General features: G+C 36.2%; 1 protein-coding gene across 3 annotated transcripts in view; it reads left to right on the forward strand.

The window, feature by feature from the left end:
- The first annotated feature begins 8,086 nt into the window (after window positions 1-8,086).
- rap1gapa (RAP1 GTPase activating protein a) overlaps window positions 8,087-16,300 on the forward strand; it is a 106,526-nt gene continuing 98,312 nt past the window's right edge. For 2 of the 3 annotated variants that reach the window (XM_027170489.2, XM_047807268.1), the window contains exon 1: window positions 8,087-8,309. The gene's annotated coding sequence lies outside the window, so the exon portion shown is untranslated. The remainder of the gene's footprint in view (window positions 8,310-16,300) is intronic. The other variant, XM_047807270.1, reaches the window with a different exon arrangement.

The following is a 16,300-nucleotide window of genomic DNA, read 5'->3' on the forward strand; positions in this document are numbered from 1 at the left end:
AATGCTTTAATTTTTCATAAAATATACATAAGCACAGGCAGGGCTATCTTGGAAAGGATGGTCTACAGCAGCTCCCAGTTACGAATGAACGTGGCTCCGGTGGCTGTAGAAGCACTTCACAAAATCAAAAAAATTTTCAGCATCATCATGTTCCAAAGATGACATCAGTCAGTCAGCTGGAGACCTACAGTACCTCAACTGACCCAGTGATACAATGGAGGTACTAAAGTCCTTCTCTGCAGAATGCCACATCTCATTGAGACTTAACATTCCGCTACCAACCTGTTCAGCACCGCAGGACTGATTTTTACAAGCACTTTGAAAATCAGCTGCTTCTTGAAATATACAAAAACCAATGGTAATAAGGTTGTGTATTACAGTGAGTGGCCAGTTTGATATATACGGGTATATACAGTATGTATGTATATATATATATATACACATATATATATATATATATATACATATATATATATATAAATAAACATTTATATATATATATATATATACATACACACACACACACACACACACACACACACACACACACACACACACACACACACACACACACACACAACCTACTGTATATATACGCACATACAAGCTTTATAATTTTGAGTTGTTTCCTATAATCCTATAATCTAGGTTGTGGCCTACTGTAGGTAATGGCAAATATATGTTTTTTTTTATTCTTGTAAGCTTAGGTATTAATGTATTAATTGATGTGAGGTCCAGTAACCAGTGTGACACTAAAACAGGTGGTAGTAATAGCTACTTTTTCCTTAAGTACATGTCAGAGTCCATACTCCTGTACGTTAACTTGAAAGTGTGGAGAGGCCTTCAACTCTGCCAGAGTCTTTTTAAACACAAGTATCACTTCTACCTGAGTGAAGGATGTGTGTACTTTTGCCATTTCTGCTCCTCATACTTTAGAGCAGGGGTGTCAAACTCAAATTCACAGTGGGCCAAAATATAAAACTGAGATAAAGTCACAGGCCAAACTGAATATTTATTGAAAAATGAACTGCAATTAACTGATATGTAATGTTTAACCTTTTTCATATGGAAACAAACTTTAGTTTTGCTTAAACACAGGATTTGGAACAAACAGAGCTTGATATTACAAACACATAAGAAATTAAATTTGAAATAAGACACGTCAGTGATGTTCATTTCTTATTTAAATAAATAAATTACATAAATTACACAAATAAATAAATAAATAAATAAATAAATGAAATAAATGATGCCTCTCACTGTATCATTTTAAGTTCCTTTTTGAAGTGGATCTTTTCAAAAACCAACAACAAAACAACCAAAAATAATAATTTCATTCAATGAAAATCCAACTTTTTGAGTAGTGTCTTCTTATGTTATATTCCTTCGTTACAGACACGTTAGCTCCGTTAGCACACAAGACAAACAGGTCTGTCCTTTATATTCGTGAACAGATAATCTGCCTCCCACCTGTCTTGAAAGCTCCTACTGTCCATCTTTCATTTGGCCATTTTTGTGGAGGGTGGAATTAACTTGCCCGATGTGACTGTAACATGATTGTTAACGACTGGGTCTCCGATATAAAATCACCAAAACAAACACGCCCCTAACCCAAATGGGTCCCACCCCTGTATCGATAGCTCCGCCTACACATACATACGTAACCCAGGCGACTAACAGAAAGAAATGTGTCTTTATCATAGCTGAAGGGAAGAACAATACGATTGTAGATAAACAAACAAGCAAAACTGACACACAATCATAATCATGTAAAGGACAAAGGCATATATTAGTTCTGTGAAACAAAGCAAAACCAACGTTGCTCACCTATCGAGAAGGAAAAAAGCGCCTCGGCGTCTTAAGTAAAGTCGGCCACATATTCACAGATTGGAGTTTCCCGAGTCAATAACTCCTGAGCTAAATGCTGTTACTACACAAAACGTGGTTGTAGCTGCCTCTCTACATTACTACGATAGAAAAGAGGTGTTATTTGTGTAGTAACAGCGTTTAGCTCAGGAGTTATTGACTCGGGAAACTCCAATCTGTGAATATGTGGCCAACTTCCTGCTCCTTCAGTTCTCTCCAGCGCTGGAAAGCTGATCCTATATTAACACGTCCTACTTCTTGTCTTATCGTAAGTCTTTCTTCTCTTTCTTTCTTTGTTTTTATCCTCCATGTCAATGTTAAAACCCCTTTCTGCTAATGTCACACATGCGCACTGAACACTCTCTCCGCCGCATATTGACAAGACACGCCCCTTTCTGCTCAATGGCTACACGTTTGTTTTGATTTTTGTTTATTATCGGCCCGACTCTGAAGCATTTCTCAAAAATCGGAGACCCTGCCTTTAACGATTGTCAACAGAGAATGAGGGGCGCTTGGTGTTCGTGACTACGCGTCAATACAGTGGCAAGGCATTCTGGGATTTGTAGTATTAGCGGAGCATGCGGCTAGCTAGCTGTAATGCACATTTGATATGATCTCGCGGGCCAAATATAATTACACCAGAGTTTGACACCCCTGCTTTAGAGGTTTGTGTTGTTTTAGAGGCTACTGTACTTGGCACTCTCTACTACACTGCCAGCATATCTCTGTTCCACTTATTTCTCACAGATAATAGCAGCATGTCCTGACCTAACAAGGTGAGTTTCTCCTTTTTAGACAGTGACAATTTTGAGAAAATTTGTTTCACCCCTTTTTGGCCTTGTCCTGCATAGAGGACAGACGGATGTGCGCTTTTTACGTTTCTGTGCTGTGTTGTGCTTTAGGAAATAAAAAAGACACGAAAAAAGCTAAAAAGTCAGGAGGATGCAGGGATTATATTTGACTTTATGCAGTTCTTTTATGTCTCCTTTTCTGCCGGGAGGATTGGGGTGAAATAAATGATGGGTGTGTGCACCATGAGATGTGAGATGCTTGCTGGTGTGAACTCCGCCTGAGGCACTGGTCTTTGATGTGTGTTAAGGACTGGGTGTTGATCTGCGGCTTGGGGACTGCCGTTGAGTAAAAAGACATGGAAGGATCAATAGCTTTCATCATCTTACAAAAGCAGGCATTATGTCTGGAGGAAGACGGGAGTGGGATTCTGGAGGTAATTATTGTAACGGCTGTGAAATGATAAGAACATCGATTGTCGGCTATACAACAGCATGCTATATAGTCGACAATCAAAGTTATATAGCTGACGATCGATCCAGCAAGAGAAATAACGACAGTCATAATTTAATATAATAATTTAATAACTATGAAATTAAGAAGCTTAAAGTAACAAAAATGCAAATATGGGCTTTAATGGTGTGTGTAACAATATGAATCATGTAAAATAAGATATACAGTATACTTGCTCATTGTCTAGAGGTAAAATGTCTTATTTACAACACTGAGCACATAAAAGGAAACATACAGCCAGCTGTGCAAAAGCTATGCTAAAAAAGCTATATGTTTTCAGTTTTATTCATGATGCTATTCATATTTCACATAAATTATTCATCAGTTTAATAAAAGACACAAAATTGTGCATTGTGATTAGAGTGGTCATATTATAGGTGCATGTAGTTCTGCAAGAAGAGAGAATATAATATACATTAAAGGCAACAAAAGAAGGCACAGCCAGAGGATAAGCATTACAATTATGTGTCCAATTATAAGCTGGTGTGTCTGGATACAGAACATGAGCCATAAAGACCCATGGCTGCCTGAGGGCAGAGATGATGCACCAGTGTCAGGTTTTGTTTTTACAGGACTTCACGTGCAGTTTGATTTCCATGTACTTTAGTGTGTGGTTGTTATAATGGCTGTATTAGTTTCATTTTTCAGTGTAACTAATCTATAGCTTCTAAGACAGCATAACGATTAGAGCTGGTGGTCAAAAGTCTTATGAGTGCATACATGACCAAAGCTCTTCATTCTATTTGCTATAATCATACCTGTGTTGATGTGAAGCTCTTTAACCACAGTCGTTGTAAACTAGACGTTGTAGACTTGTGTTAAAGATGTAAGGACTCACACCCAGTCAAGTCCATTCATATGAGCATTAACTGTTTAGTTTTGTGTTGTTTCCTGTAGTTCTTTATATTGGGTAGCACCATGGAAGCAAATGTTGTTTAATTTTAATGTGGACTTCAACAGCTGTGTATAATTAAAATGACAATAAAATCTTCTTGACTTGACTTGGTTTGACTTACAATGTAGCTTATGTTCACTGCTGGTTCAAAAAACATGATGCTTATTAGGATGTCTTCGTGTTTTTCCCTGCTCTGAATAACATCCATAACATGAGATATATTTTGCTCCTGATTCAGGATTGTTCATGAAAGAAAGAACATTTGCCATTTTGGTCCATAAACAACAGGACAATACAAGGATTCTCAAAACAGGACACACAGTAGTGTCATGATTAGCTTCATATTCTCTGGTTTGATCCTGAGCTCAGGTTACTGTGTAGAGATTCACGTGTTATCCCAGCGTCTGTTTGGTTTGGATTATCTATACTTAAAAAAACATTTCATGTGTGTTTTCATTTCTCGCTGTACTGTACTAACCTCTCCTTTAAAAACTCTGTGGTATTCTTAGACCATGAAAAAGCCATGGGGATGTTTTGGGAAGAGATTAAAAAGCTCTTCTGTAGGTTAATCTTGTGAAAGGTTCCTGGCAAAACTTTAGAAATGGAAATGTGAATTGTTCTTAGTTGTGTGGGTGTATAAATATGTGTGTAGATGGTAGCCATTCACTTCATATTGAGCATTTCCAGGATAGGCTCTGAATCCACCATGACCCTGATCATGATAATACAGTTAATGAAGATGAATGAATTAAAAATTTAAAATGCAATCTATCAATTATATCTTAATATAAAATAAAGCTTTGTATTAATATCCATCTTAATACTTTGCAGTGTATAATACGAAATAAAATCAATTTCAGATAATGGCTAAATGCATCTGATACAAATTTGTTAGAATTTATGATGGGCACATAGATACAGAAAGCTCTGAGCTTTGTGCTGAACGAAGAAGGTGTGCATTCCCAAAACAGATGGTGACCAGTTCTGTATGCAATGTGACAGCGGGATTTTATCTATTTATCTCTGATGAACTGCACCATTCTCATATTTGTTGCCCTGATGGGTTTTGACACAGCTGGGTATTGGCCTGTCATTAAAACAGCATGCAGACAAGTACAGAATACAGACTGACTGTTGGGTAAGATGAGATACACAAGGTTGCAAAAACATTCAGGCAGAATTCAATTCAGTTTTAGTTTCATAGCACAAATAAGCAAGAATCACAAGAAAAGATGATACTGTATAGAGATAGAAATGAGGAGAGGAACCAGACTTAAAAGGGATACCAGATTGCAGGAATGTGTGCATTATAGCACATTATATGCAGTTATATATAGACAAGGCAAACAGTACTAAATGTGAAAAAAGTATGGAAGGTTCAGTATTATATCACTTTATGAGTCACAGGAAGTCTACAGTATCCATTGTGAGATTATTCACTGAAGCCAAAAGGCATAAAATATTTTTAGGAAGGTTTGAGTCATAAGTACATAAAGCTTCCGCTGGAGCATTTGACTCCTGGTGCATTCCGCTGGAGATTTGACTAGGAATAAGGGAAAAAACCTAGATTCTCTATTATCAGTTTTCTTTCTACATAATTTAGTTCTCAATCATTTTACACTCTAATGTAAGTTTCTGGGTTTTTTAATAGCAGCGTATGCTTTCTTTTCGACTGTAAGCCTGTCAGCCTGTAAATGTGGAGACATTGGCAACGAACACTGCAAGAAAGAAACCAGCCTTTTGATTAAGAATAATACTCTGGTCCTTTTAAAAGTCATCTGGGCTTCAGTTGATTCAACCACACATTATATCCCATAAAATCTAAAAAATAATGGTTGTGAGTTACTTCTGTCTATTTTTCCTACCTACAGCCTCAGAAATTTAAATTGCTATAGGAAATTTTGAAGGCTGCTATTTCTCGAGCTTTTTTTCCGCAGTTTTGTTCAATAAACAATAACCTTGGAAAGCAACTTAAATATTTTATCAGTTGCAACCTCAGATACTAAAAATGTTTAATTATGGGTTCTTGCAGTTTCAAAAAGGAAAAGACCTATAGTCCAGTTTCATAATCTGAATAAAAACTTGATGCCATTTTCATAACAAACAAACCAACAAATTAATCAATTAATTAATTGATTAATTAAGTAGTTAGTTAGTTAGTTAGTTAGTTAATTAATTAATTAAATTAATTAATTAAAATCATTGTATATTTTCATGTGACTGGAATATTGGAAATTTATTTATTCAATTGAAGCTGAAAGAGAAGAAAGAGGTCAAACACAGACAAATAAATGTTTTGAATGTTTATGATATGTGAATTTGAGACTCCATCTGTAGGCAAAATATCTCTTTCATGGATTTAAATAATGTGTAATTGATTAAATCAGCACACAGATTTGAACACACAGTCACACCTCTTTATGCCATTCCTGGATATACTGTCTAAACATTCATATAATTTGTATATTATTTTTATATATACAGCATAAAATGTAAATATTCAGATTGTATATCCAGGACATACTTTATTCTAAATACCAGCTTATTACAGCCGGGTTGGGAAATAGCCGAATTTAGTAAAATATGTATATGTCTATTCTCCTGTGCTTCTTCAGAGCTCTTATTCAGAAGGCAATTCAATGAAAAAACTCATGTGACACCTCATTAACTGTAATTACATGCAAAGATTATCTCAGATCCAGATCAGTTCATTCTGATTGCAGATTTGGAATAAACAGGTTTTATGCCACGCAAAAAAAGAACACTATAAAATCTGGGTTAATCTGTATGTTAGTTGTAATCCAATCCTAACCTATACCTTTACATGGATGAAAATTTAGTGCACACTTCATAATAACCATAATAATAATCTACCATAATGTAGTTTATAAATGTATATGTGTATAATGTGTCCAGTTTATATGGCACCATTTTGCAACCTGGAAGTTAGCAATAGTATGCATTTCCTCTGTTTGTGCAAGACTTCCATTTAATTCAAAAAGTGCTTCCTTGTAACTGTAGTAAAGTAACAATAGGACTGAGAGTTATTTCTGTTCCTTGATGATGCCATTAATCTGTTTATTATTTTTGTTGTTCTTATATCTGCAGTCACTCTTGTTTCCTTATACAAAACTGTCTGTAAACTGCAAGAAACTCACAGTACAGTATGTTTGGATGCCTAAGTACATTTGCTCGCATTTTTCTACTTTAATGAAGTTTTACATAAAAAAGTTTTATTAAGGTGCAAGATTTTATTTAGCATTTTGTTAACTGTTAGTTCTGAAAAATAAGCGCAGATTTGACTTTGCAAGCTACCGTTATGAAAAATGTCACCTGAAGTAACTAAATCCTTGTCTGCATCAGCTGCTAATTTGGGACACTGGAGACAGCTGGGCTATCAAGCAACAAGTTTAATGTCAGTACCAGTTGACTTCAATCACACAGACTAGGCTGTTGCTGTGGCCCTTATTCCTCTGGTCCAGAGGTCCTATACTGTATCTTGGCTAAACCTGTTATGAAAAGAATAAAATCTCCTCCTCCTCCTCCTCCTCTGCCTTCTTCTTCTTCATCTTTTTCTATCCCTCTTCTTCTTCATCTTCTTCTATCTCTCTTCTTCTTCTATCCCTCTTCTTCTATCCCTCTTCTTCTTCTTCTTCTTCTTCTTCTTCTTATTATTATTATTATTATTATTATTATTATTATTATTATTATTATTATTATTATTATTATCCCTCAGAGCCCAGTCTTGATCACCTGTGTGATGTGAACATTACCGGAATCCCAGTATCTACATTACACAAGGTATACAGTACTATGCAGGTGTACAGGTGTTCCTAATAAAATGGACGCCGTGTGCATGCATTAATGTAGTGTCTAAACGAATTCATATCAAATATTTCAACTGCAAAAAAAAAATGTCTCGTTCTATTTGTTTATCAAATTATCCTGCACTAAGAGCGTTATTAATTTCGCTCGCGCGCAGCGGCGCCGGTAAGTCACGTGCGTCACCTCGGTGTAGACGGAGAGAAAGAGGAGAAGGCAGGAGTTAGATGTTAAAGCGAGAGACGAGCAGTTGCTCTGAAGCGCTTTCACCGCCGCACATCACATTACCTTCAGTTGGGGTTTTTTTTTAACTCGCCAGTTTCTACGGTTTACCGGAACAAGTCCAGATGTTGTGGTGACCAAAGCACACCCAGCTTCCAGCTGTTTCGACGGAGAGACAACCAGAAAGCCACAGCGGGACAAAGTAAGTCGCGATCAGCTACAAAACGACTTCCAGTGAGATTAAATGTTCGTCACTGAGTCTCCGTTAACGAGATGTGTTGCGCGAGCGAACGTACATTCTGTTATCTATATGTACTTTTGTTTTAAAGGATTTATGATCATGCAATAGCACAGACAATGCTTCTATAAACCACAGATTTCAGTGTTAGTCCATTAAGAAACAACACACTATAAATGCATTGATGCATAGAAAAGAAATTGCTATTAATTTTAACAACTAGGGTTTCATCTGATTAAAATGTTCTACAATTTGCATACTTAATAAAGCCAAGAATCTAAACAGTTACACAGTTATACAGCTGTTTATTTAACTGTGAAATCACTCAAGATGAGGTATGAAATAAATGTGCATATTTGATGCAATTTTTCAGTATAGAATCAAAGGTAAATACAAGAAGAATCAACATTTTGGGACATTTTTTTCCCCATAATATCCATCTAATTAGGGTTAGTAATGATTGCAGGTCATGAAAGGACCGATTTTGAAGAAGGATTTAAAGTACAACATGGTTTTATTGTGTTTCCTATCTAGTAAATGTGGCTTGCAAGATTTTTAACGAAAATTGACACTGATATCATAATGACCCATAGTCTGAGTAACTGGACACAAGCTTTTTATGGATATGGCTTGATGTAGCTATCTGAGCCAGGCACCTGGAGCTTAAATCCTTTTTCAAAGGTAATAAATTTCAGATCATGCTTTGATCACAAGTGGCTCACTTATGTACGTCGCTCTGGATAAGGGCATCTGGCAAATGCTGTAAATGTTAATGTAAGTGGATCAAAACATTGAAATTGAGACTTTACTGTAAAGCTTGGACAGTTTTAGTGATACAGTTTAAGATACGACATATTATAAATAACCTGAAAAATGATAGATGTTACCAAAATCTGCCCCTTCTACCGGTAATGTCTTTCCTTTTTCCAGATCCATTGCCAAAATGTACAAAAATAACACTTTATTATAGATCATGTGAGATTAACACTACAAGGATTGTGTATCGTTTTATATAAACACAGTAATAATTTAGATAGCATTCCCCTGACACTGCCTTAAAGCCCCCATGTTCCTCAGATGTTAGTGTTGGGTCAGCTCTTTGTGAGCCAGTCAGCTTGATTCCCTGCTTGATATTCACCTTTTCTCAATCACCCTATAAACTGCTACCTCCAGTTTTCAGTGGAAAAAGGAGACTCATACATTCATTACTCTGCCCATTCCATAGATCCTACCCTCTCAGTAATAAGAGATGGGACATTTTAGGGAGTGTTTTTTGTACTAAAACAGAAATGATCTACTCTGTGGGATCAAAGGCTACAGCAAAAATGATGCCAATGAAAGAAAAATAAAGCCACACGGCTGGCAAACAATATATTTTATTGTTCAGACTGTTTAGAAGCAGCTGATATTGAAAGCTAATTGTTTCTTATCAATCAACAAAAGGAAAGATGCCATAATGCATTAGGAACAGGCTGTGCTGTGTGGACTAGCTGTTTGAAACACCAACTGGAGAGAATTTGGCTAAAAAAATGTCTTCAGGGGGATATACTGTAGTAGTATTCAGACTGTTTGGAGGAACACTGGCACTACTGTAATGCTGCGTTTACATGGCCATGGTACACACAAGACTGCAAACTGAATTTTACAAGATTTTCATTTAAACAACATTGAGAAATTAAGGTTACAGCATTTGAAGCTCAGGCATTTGATACTCAACAATAAAAAGTGAAACTATTTTTTGTTACTTTTCATGGAATAGAGCTGCACATACTGTACAACTTTACACTTCTGTTATTTTTTTTTAATAGTCCAGCTAACCGCTGATAAAGGTGCTTGATCCGTTTTAATTGAAAATAATAAGATTTAAACTGACAATTGTCCTAATTTTTATTAAAGATAGAAATATATTAGTTATGTTGTATATGTGCAAGATCATGGTGCTATCATTAGGGTATCTTCTTTTAACATAAAATCAAATGCATAATTCAAAAAGGCAGCGAAAGGCAAAAGAGAAAACAAAAAGATATAATGTTTGATGTCTGAACTCAGATGGAGAGGTGTGTATAACGCTGTAGGGTTAATAATTATCAAATTTATGTGAACCTTTTCGACAAGGGCAAACCCAAATGTGTTTTCAATCTCCAGGATAAATTTGTTGTTTTCCCACAGCATATAAATTCAGGTCAATGGATTTCCCTCCAGGAAGCTGAAAGATCTGTGTGTAGCCGGCGGGCTTGCTAGTTTGATGGACATGCTGACAGTACCACCTCCACAGTACCACCTGAGCTCCAGGCATTTATCTGGAAACCAGATGGTACTAATAATCTGTCTTTACACCATGCACTGTGTCCATTACTAAGGCCATATCATTGGGGCTGCCCTCCAACTTCTGACGCAGTCTAATAAATCTTTCATGGCAGTTGAGCTTTGTGGTAAATTTAAAAATGCTAATCAGCTTGACATTTTGTCATTTTGTTGTACAGTATTTCCTCTCGCAATCATAATACAATGAAAGAGTATGTGGTATGTGCTTCACTCATGTGGTTTTCCTACCTTATCTTGGAGACGCAGTGCAATACATTACATTACCGTATGCAGAAATATTACAAGAGCTTCCGTTATTGTTTACATCAAACATCAGTATAATATCTGAATTTGACACTGAGATAGAGGCCTGGTTTGAGTAGTATCTGTAGATTCTCATGCAGTGTGTAGAGTTTATACAGATTGGTGCAAAGCAAAACAAAACAAGGTCTGAGGTGAACAAACATATTGGTTTAAGTTGATGTCTATGGAAAATCAAACAACCACTGTTTACAATGATGGTAAGAAGAAAACCACACCAGGTTTCTATCCTGTCAGCTGGGAAAAGGAATCCGAGGCCACAGTGGACACATACTCACTGAAACTGGACTCAAGTATTAATCTGTCTTGTTTTGATGAACCTTTGCCTACTTTAGCTTCAAATTCTTGCTCTTCAAGTGTTCCTCACAAATTAGCAAGTGTAAAGTGGTGTGATTTTTAGGTATAGTACTCCGTCTAGTTCAGTAGCAGACCTTATTAAAGAAATGTAATGGAAAAAATGCACTTCATGACTTTGTACTGTTGTAGGTCCCAGGATTAGCACTTCTTATTGGTCCTTTATACATTTTCTCTGAAACCAAAAGTGTCTTTCACATTATCAGAAACAGAGCATTATTTTTAAGTGCCTAATACATCTTGTAATATCACAAATCCTTATTCCTTGATACATAACGTGCTTCATCTGTACTCTCTTACATCTAGGCATGTACTGTATATTGGGTATCAATGTGTTGGCATGGTGTATGTGCTTGCATATGTTTGAACACATTGATGCTTAGGCCTCTTTCAATTCTCTCCTTCTGTGCTGGCTTGTAGTGTGGGCAAACCGAATCAGTAGGGAGACTTGTTCTCTTCTCAGAGCTTGCAGCCTCTAGACTTCGACATGCTCTGGCTTTAAACTGCATTATACTGTTCTTCAGTAATTTTCACATGACAGAAGAATAGGATCAAACATGCACTGTTTAAAATGGATTTTGCACAATGAGTCACTTTTAAACATGGAAGTAAACTGAAATGGAAATTAGATGCACCAGATGATGTGCTTCTTGTTTTTGTTTGTGAAGAGATCCCAAGGCTTTCTTATCATTGTATTCAGAGTTGTTGCATTATGCATTGTATCCCGTTTTTATGATAATCATTTGCAGGTTATTCGTAGAGGACATGGAGCATGAATGTTTGTTGTTTTTGGCTCATCTGTGCTGCAGAAGTCGGTAATAGTTTTTTTTTGTAGGGTTACTGGGGATACATATAAACCTGTAAATCTCTGAACATGAGGAATTTGGAAATAAATTTGGAACCATTTTTGTGCTCAAATGAAATAAAAAAAAGGTTTGGGCAATAAACAACACCAACATGCTTGGTGGATCATTAATGTTTTTGGGCTTGTGGTTCATGTGAAAACCGGGACAGCGTTCTTCAAATGTTAAATGTAAAGGTGCAAATTAATTGTTAAAACAGTGTCAAATCTACTGATTAAGAAAACATTAAAAAAATGACATGTTTATGTTTCCGATTTTATAAATTACAGTCACTCAATTACTCACAGTCACTCAATTACTGTTTTAGGACACCTGTGTTCAGTCAGCCACACACACATTTATTAGCCTTTGTGTGCTGCTTCCTGATTTTCACCTTGTTCCTGTTTCTAGTTTACTGTCTAGTCTGTGATACTGTGATATCCTGTAAGTTGACTGTCTGACCTCTGCCTGTTTTTCACTAAAATTTTTGGACAGTTTGCCTGGTTCTTTGATAAAACACCAGTTAAATCTAGAAAACAGCTAGACTTTTTCTTTGCTGTCAATCACATTTTTAAAGATTGTGAAGAACCACAGTCATAACTTCTCAGAAATTGAGCCATTTCTTTTTGGACACCATTAGAAAGGATAACAAAAATGTGTCATTTGGTTTGGCTCAGAAGGACAAATCATTTTACAAAAGCAAAACAGTGGTACAGACAGGTGTAATTATCACTGTTGTATTTCATTGGATATATGGCATTTGTCCAAGTTTTTAAAACCTAACCTTATGTAAATGTGTCAAATCTTTGCTGTGATTGAAATCACACTGTTTTTGTGACCTTAGTTTCTACATGCCAGACAAAGTCACACACACACCAAAGTACACAGTCTTGTTCACAGATTAAGAATGAGTTTCCGGTGTCACCTTTTGTCTTGGTATCAGAATAGCTAAAGTTATCTAAATGGAAAGGTTAGCAAACAAAACATAACGTTTTTCTGACCTTCATGTTCACACAAACTTGTGAATAGAGACAATTGGAGTGAAGCCCAAGTTAAAAGCAATAAACTGTAGCATATCTGAACAAACCCACCAACTTGAGAAAGTGCATGGTGATGCCCATATTTATAATAATGCCCATAAGGAGCAGATGAAGTAGGGCAGTTTCTGTTTAGACGGAGCAATCCTGAAAGACTCTTAAATCCAACTAGAACCATAGTACAGTAGGTAAATTGGGTAGACAAAACACGCAGCAGGTTCCTCTCTATGGAAGATTAGTTGCTTGGTAAACAACCCACAAAAATTTAAACACTAAGTCTCCCCAGAGTCCCTCAGCCACCATACAAGCTTATTGTCAAAGCAGGAAGTGATTGCTGGCAAAAAGGCAGTATTTAAAGTGACCCATTTCATCTTTGTCCATGAGTTCATAAGTGGAGCCCTTAGGACAGGGGTGATATCATTCTGGTCTCTCAGGAGACAAAAGTGAAAGGCTCTACCAGTGGTGTGGTGCATTGCAAAAGCCACTACATACACATCTAATGCAGAAAGGGATTTTCTGCTGTCTAGCAAAGCCTGTTGTTTTGACTTGAGAGCATTTAAGGATCCATGTACTAGTGGCGCTTAATGTACATTAGGAAATGTCTCTTGAACTGCTGGGTTGCAAGTTTCAACTTGCCTGAGTGCCATAATTAGCAATAGAATGATTTGTAGCTAATTCAGGTAGTGCAAACTAAACAACCTCAAACCAGTACCCTTGGAGTTTCTGAGTAGCTTCAGAAAATATGCAGTACATTCACTGTGGATGTGAAGAGATGAAATGAGATAAAAAGAGATCATTGTCAGCTTTTGAGGATAGGGTTCCTGTATGTCTGTTGTCTGTAAGCTGTCACAGAGATCAGAGCTCTAAAAGAAGAAGATAGCGTATGATGGATTTATGACAGCGGTATTTATGTCGTGCTCACTTATCCAAATATATTGTGGGCAGATTATTTTGGTTTCCATTGGTTCCTTTGGTTGCCATATAGAAGCAAAGTGAGCTTAGTTTGTGCACTGTGGTACAATCTGACATGATGAATCCTAGGTGCTGGGTGCTAGGATAGCCATTTGTAAGGTCATTGCCATGTGAAATCCTAAAAAAACCTTAAAGGAATCTTTGAAATGATTGTTTTTATGTAGCTGTATAACTGAGGTACATGGAGCAGAGCCATTATATAGGGAAATATTTAAACAGAATTAAGACAGGTAAGCGTCAGGTATTTTCTTATTTGTATCTCAGGTAATAGCCCATAGCATGTGCATTTATATTTATTCAGAGGCAATGTGGCAAATTCCTGCAACATAGACTATTTGTAGTTTATTTAAATTGAAATGTTTGTCTTAATCCTTTGACCCCTACAAACTTTTGACCCCTACAAAGCATATTATAAGATGTAATTTAAAGTTTATTTAGTTAAAAGGGAAATATTATAAAAGATACACATAGTAATCATGAACAACTACACTAATTGCGAGATCACATTTATTTTGCTCAAAACCAGCTCAAAACCAGATGATGTTTTAACTACAGATTTTATGTGCGTGTGGCCTCAGTTTATGACAGGTGGATAAACAGGACAGTCTGACTGACCATTAGATAAAATAGAGGTTTTATCTTGAGCAAATCTATTTGCTGCTGTATCATGACTAGCCTGAGGGCCGCTATTAATTGCCTCTTGTATGCCTAGTGGGACCTGCCCTGGCAGAATTTGCTGAAACCTCTGTGTGACACTTATGACCTGCAAACGTAATAAAGCAGCTTTCATGGTAATGGTGCCTGTTAGATTTGAGGCATGCCCAGGCTCTACCTGTCAATAATGCTATGTCCTGATGCTTTTCCAGGAAAGCTACTGTAGGTAGGACTGATGTTATTTCCATGCTTAAAATATATAAATAATTTACACTGACTGAAGTATTCCTGTACTAATGTCAATTAAACAAGGTTTTTCTTGAACTAGTCCCAATAACAATGTTTTAGCATTACAAACAGTGGTGTTTAGGTCTTTGCTTTATAGCAAAAGAAATCAATACAGATGGCTAAAATGACAGAAATCAATACATGACACATGACCAACAACATTTTATAGGAGTTGTTTGTGCTTTTATAAGTCACTGCAAAAGCTTCTGTTTAATTCCTCTTAGACGGAAACGTTTAAGTTTTAAGCTTCTGCAACTTGATCCGTCTGTTATCTGTCAGCAGGCTCTTTAGTGCACACAATGAATTTTAACACGTTTCAGTTGAGCTGCCAAAAGCAAGTTTGAGTATCGATGGCGCTCGTCCAGCACTTCAGGGGCACTTAAGTGGAATGGCTTGAAAATACTCCTTGCTCTGCATTTTGTTTATTGTTTTTTGACATTATTTGTTGAAATGGACAAGCAAGCAATGGACAATGGAAAAAAAAAATACAAAATTATTCATTCCAGATAAAAAAACTAGAAAGTTTTTCTTTGCTTACAAAGCCATGAGCAAAATACTGTTAAAATAAATGTTAAAATATTTAAGAACGTAATTAAAAAGAACGTATTTTTGATTAAATTAACTTAAGGTAATGTATCAACTTAATTGTATAAAATTTAAACAGGTAAAACAAGATAAGATACTGTATGTAAAGCAATACAAGAACTGGTAATTTTTCCCAAAATAGATTTGTACTAGATGTATCAAGATGCACTGCATAATTTCTGTTGGTATAGATTTATATTTTTATCCATTCACTAGTACACTAGTACACACGAAGAAGCTCACTGGATTTACACAATTCAAATGCATGCATCAGTTTCACGTGATTGAACTGAGTAACATTATTCAGTATAATACGTACAGTATAATAACACAATTTCTTTCCATACACCCAACCTGATTTGATCAGGTGTTGTCAAAGCTCTAAATTAAATCAAACACCGAACTGTCACCTGAGCTGACACTCGAAAACATGACGGCATTGTTTTAAAACAGCATTGTGCTCTTCTACAATGCATACTTTAAATGCTTAAATGTATTACTATTGTTCTAGTACCCATCAACTCCAACGTCCTCATGAGATTTCACAGTGTAATTGATTTCCATTAATATTACCTGAATTGATCTTGCTTGTTTAAAC

This window comes from Tachysurus fulvidraco, chromosome 23, assembly GCF_022655615.1.
Source record: "Tachysurus fulvidraco isolate hzauxx_2018 chromosome 23, HZAU_PFXX_2.0, whole genome shotgun sequence".
Classification (NCBI taxonomy): Eukaryota; Metazoa; Chordata; class Actinopteri; order Siluriformes; family Bagridae; genus Tachysurus; species Tachysurus fulvidraco.